General features: G+C 47.2%; 2 pseudogenes; both read right to left on the bottom strand.

The window, feature by feature from the left end:
• Positions 1–302: 302 nt before the first annotated feature.
• On the bottom strand, positions 303–541 carry LOC139266374 (U2 spliceosomal RNA; annotated as a pseudogene).
• A 2711-nt stretch (positions 542–3252) lies between these two features.
• LOC139266330 (U2 spliceosomal RNA) lies at positions 3253–3411 on the bottom strand (annotated as a pseudogene).
• Between the last annotated feature and the right edge of the window lie 1325 nt (positions 3412–4736).

The raw sequence follows: 4736 nt of genomic DNA, 5'->3' as shown, positions 1-4736 counted from the left end.
GTACAGACTTGCACTGAGAGTACAAGTCTATACAACAGGAAACATTGGCCCAGATATTGCGGTCGGAGGCTTCCCATGGATAGATGCCTCCGATAGCAACAATTTCTATGACAGTACCTGTTGTTCTCGGAGTTTGGGAGACTTGCGGTCCTAGACCTCCATTTTTTATTTTTTTTTATTTTTTATTTTTTTGAAATTCGTAGCCAATCGTTCCAATTCTTTGTCAAATCACAAACGCCAGAGGTCACCTTGGGCCCATTCAAGGATCACTCTGCGCCAATGCTCTTAGCCAAAAGGCCTAGAACCACTGCACCGTTCCTGGAAGTACTGCAATACCAGGTTCATGCCATGGAGGTGGATGGGTCAGGCCCCCCACACACCTCCGTGGAGGTGGATGGGTCAAGCCACCCCACCCACCTCCTATTTCCAAAAAAGCAAGCATATACCTTCCTGATCCAGGGAGAACCACCTTGGGGTTATGGTGGTTACTCCCCTGTCAGGTCAGTTACGCATGATCTTAGCCAAAAGGCCGAGAAGCGATAAGGCCTGCATCGAGGCCCACGTATCCCAGCACCGTAGGCACTTCGTACGCATCACTGGGATCATATGAGCCGGCCCAACCTATCAGAGTCAGGGTATTCCCATTCTTCCTTATAGTGAATCACCCCAAAAACACACAAGCATTTAAGATAATTTTTTTTAAAACATCACATATTTAAAATGAATCAAAATTGAATTTAATTAATTATTTAAAACCAAAAGGTTATTTTTTCAAAAATAAATTTACATATTTCAAAGGGTCTAAAAATAAACGTACGTTATTTCATAGGATTTTAAATGTTTAAATTATTGAAAAAAATGTTATTACTCTGTGCTTCAGTGATTGTGGGTACCAATGGTGGAGTGCAGCAAGGCACACCTAGGGCCCCATCTTCCGAGGTTGCGGGTCCCAGTGTTGGGGTGCAGCAAGCCACACCTGTGGGGAGGAGGGGAAGGAGAGCTCGACCACGCTCTCCTGAGGTGCAGGATCTAACATGTGGATCAGATGATGTCATTGAGTGTGGAGAGCATTGACCTTACCCGATCACTCCTGGACACCATCAGTGAGGTGAGTGATGAGGTAGCGGGATTGTCGGGAGAAGTAACAGCAATGGCTCAAGAAATGGGAACGATATCCGGGACCATCAGTGAGGGAATAGTGGCCATGAGGGAGGGAATGTCAGAGGTAGTGCAAACCACGTCACTGATCATGAGGGAGGGAATGTCAGGTAGTTCAGACAGTTTTGCTCAACATGAGGGAGGGAATGTTGCAGGTCATTGAGACCCTGTCAGGGCGCATGAGGGACGGCATGTTGGAGTGAGCTGCTGAAATAAGGGAACACGCCCAGACCCTGAGCCCATTGACAGAATCAACTGCCACTCCCACTCCAATCCCCATGCCAGCCTCTGAAGAGCCCAAAGCCGGGCCCTCCAACTTGCTGCCGACGCCCTCCCAACCCCCACCTCAAAGAGGTGCACAGTACCCAAGATGTTAGAAAGAATAAGCTTGGTACCAAGCCCAGAAAAACTGTGCCACCGCCTGCGGGCAGGGGTGGTGGATTATCCAAGACCGAGCGCAGCGGGCGCTCTTAGAATAAGTAGGAGGAGAGGTGGGTGCAGCCTTTCTTTGCTGCTGTTGTTGTTGTTATTATTGTTACTGTTGTAACTGTGCTCAAATTAAAAGTTTTTTGTAAGTTATGTAAATTTACAAGTTCATAAGTGATCTTAAAGTTTTTAAGTGATCTATAAGAATGATCTTAAAGTAAAGTTTGATATAAGAATAATTTTATTAAAGTTAAGTTAAGTACATTGTAAACTTTTGAATAAAATATATTTTACATTACATCTGAATCATGTTCCATTAACACAACACAACATTATGGAACAGCTCCAAACAGCAAACATGTCCATGTGGAATAGTTGTCACTGAGCCGTCAGGCATCAGTAAAGCATTCACGGATGAGCTGCTGTCACAAGGCTCGAGTAATCATTAAAGGGGCACGATGGCCCGCCCTCCTCTGCCGTTGTGCTCCGGCCTCAGGCACTTGCATGGATTCCTCATTCTCATCATTCGCCTCCTCCTCTGCCTCCTGCTCATCACCTGCATCTTCCACGTCATTATCATTAGCCACTCTCACCGCAGGTGGGTCTTCCACTATCAGGTGCTGCTGTCTCATGATGGCTAAGTTATGCAGCATGCAGCACACAACAGTGAACTGGCCGACAATCTCAGGGGAGTAAGCAAGTAGCCTCTGGAATGGTCCAGGCATCGGAAACGCTGTTTCAATATGCCAATGGTTCTCTCTGTGATGCTGCGCGTCGCAATGTGCGACATATTGTATTGACGATCAGCTTCCGTCCGGGTTACGCGTAGGGGCGTCATGAGCCAGGTAGTGAGGCCGTACCCTTTGTCTCCCAGTAGCCAGCTCTGCCCTTCTCTATGCTGCTCAAAAATGGAAGATATAACGCTATCGCGTAGGATGAACGCATCATGGGTGCTGCCAGGGTATCTTGTATCGACTGACATGATATGATGCATGTCGTCACACACGAGCTGCACATTAACAAGAGTGGAAGTCTTTTCTGTTCCTGTGCATCTCGGAATCCTCCAAAGATGCTCACAAGGTGATGTGGGTACATTCAATGCAGCCCTGTACGTTTGGGAAGCCAGCAATCCTGGAGAAGCCCATAGCCCTGTCATGGATTGCTTGGGCGGTCATGGGGAACTTTATGAAGTCATTCCTACATGCACACAGTGCAGCTGTGACCTGTTGAATGGGGACATCTGTTGCATGTTGAGAGATGGAGCACATATCCCCAGTTATAGCTTGAAAGAATCCGGAGGCATAGAATGAAACTGTAACCTTCACTTCAACTGACAAAGCCGTCCTCCTGATGCTTCTAGGTTGCTGGTCTGCTTTGACCAACTCACAGATCTCAGTTACAACTTCTTTGCGGAAATGCAGCCTTCTGACCCAGTCTGTATCACTCAAGTGCAGGCACGAATGCTTGACTCGATATACCCGAGGTGGATAAGGCCTCCTGCCCAGCACCCTATGGACTTTGATGTTCCTGATGCGATGAAGTCAAATCGATTGTCTCCTACATAGCACCATGATTTTTTTTTTAAATCCAATTTCGTTCAAGATCAACTCTAACGCCAAAGATCTCTTTGCGCCAATGTGTTTGATCTTAGGCCAAAAGGCCGAGAGGCGAAGTTGCACCGTTCCTGGAAATATTGCAATACCAGGTCGGTGCATGGAGTGGACGGGGCATGCCCCTGATCCAGCTCCCTGTCCAAAAATCAATTCAATATCATGTCCCCATAGGGGATATTAAACTGATAAGAACAGCTACTACACGAGAAGCGACATGATGCAGAAGGCACGCACAAGGTACGGCATTGTCAGCTCAAAACAGCAGGAAAGCAGGCAGGCAGCATAGGTTCGCAGTTCTCTCTCCCCAAGGTCTATATGGATGGACCACACCCAAAGGTCTTGTGACTTCTCTCTCTCCACCCCCACCCCCTTAACTAATTGGAGTCTTGTGACTTCTCCCCTTCTCTCTCTCTCCCTCCCTTCCCTCCCCCTCCCCCCCCTCCCCACTCATTGCAGTCTTTAGTGCAGAAGGCACCTCGCACCCCGGGCTCCAAGCCTTCCGATCGGTACCTCCCTCTTTCTCCCGGGCTTGTTTTCTTGCCAAGCCCCAAGCCCCTGTGTCCAGGCATGGGGCTGATTCTGCCGGCCAACGCTACGACCCTCCAGCCCTGCTCCAGTGGTGATGTGTGAGTGAGTAAAAAACTGAGATAACTTATGAAATACAGCAAATTTACACTTCTACGTTGATAGGTAAAAAAAAGTTGAACTTTATTATTGATTTTGACAGTGTTCTTGACTCCCTCCAAAATCTTCGATTTAAAAACAATGGCGTCTTTCGGCGCCGATTTGTGAATGTGCGCTGGTTTCTTAACTCACCAGAAGGTTTTCGGGAGTGACCAGATACGCCGACCTAAAAGGAAAAAAATGTTGGCCAAACTGCGGACAGTTGAAAAAACCGGCACAGACATGAGGGGAGAAAAAACTGGCCTAGAAAAATCGTAACTAAGTCAGTTACACTGGCGCCAATCGCAGAGGGAAACTTGGAAAAAGATAAATACACCAGAAAAATGGGGCAAATGACGGGGGAAAATTGAGCCCGATCTGTCTACTGAGACATCACATGGTGTCTCTTCCTACATAGTGAAGGACAAAAAGTACAATGAGTAAAGTGCTTCCTGACCCTGAAGTGCCTTGGAGTTTTCCTTCGCAATCCCACAGTGCTCAGAAACATGAGAGAAGCATTCTGGGAGTGGCTGCAAACAAAGCAGCCTCTCGAATCTAATTAAAACGAAACAGACGGAAGCCACGCTTGTTGCCAAGTCTGATATTGAAAGCATGAACTAAGATACAAGAGCAGCTTCCCGGACAGCCACTGCCGCCCCCACACACACTCCAACAAGGACAGCCCAGAGCCATAAGAAAGACTGTCAACCAAATTCAAAAGGCACAGTGATAGAGCCACTCCTCGGTTAAAAGTGGGGCATCGCCTCATTGCTAATCAATGCTAATATATATACTTCAAAAGGAAAACATTTTCAGAGATATGAGGGAAGAAGGTGGGACTAATTGGATAGCTCTTTCTAGGCTGAAACTCCAGTG

The sequence above is a fragment of the Pristiophorus japonicus genome, chromosome 6 (genome assembly GCF_044704955.1).
Source record: "Pristiophorus japonicus isolate sPriJap1 chromosome 6, sPriJap1.hap1, whole genome shotgun sequence".
Taxonomy (NCBI): domain Eukaryota; kingdom Metazoa; phylum Chordata; class Chondrichthyes; family Pristiophoridae; genus Pristiophorus; species Pristiophorus japonicus.
The sequence above is the reverse complement of the archived record's forward strand: the minus strand, read 5'-3'. Positions and strand labels throughout refer to the sequence as shown.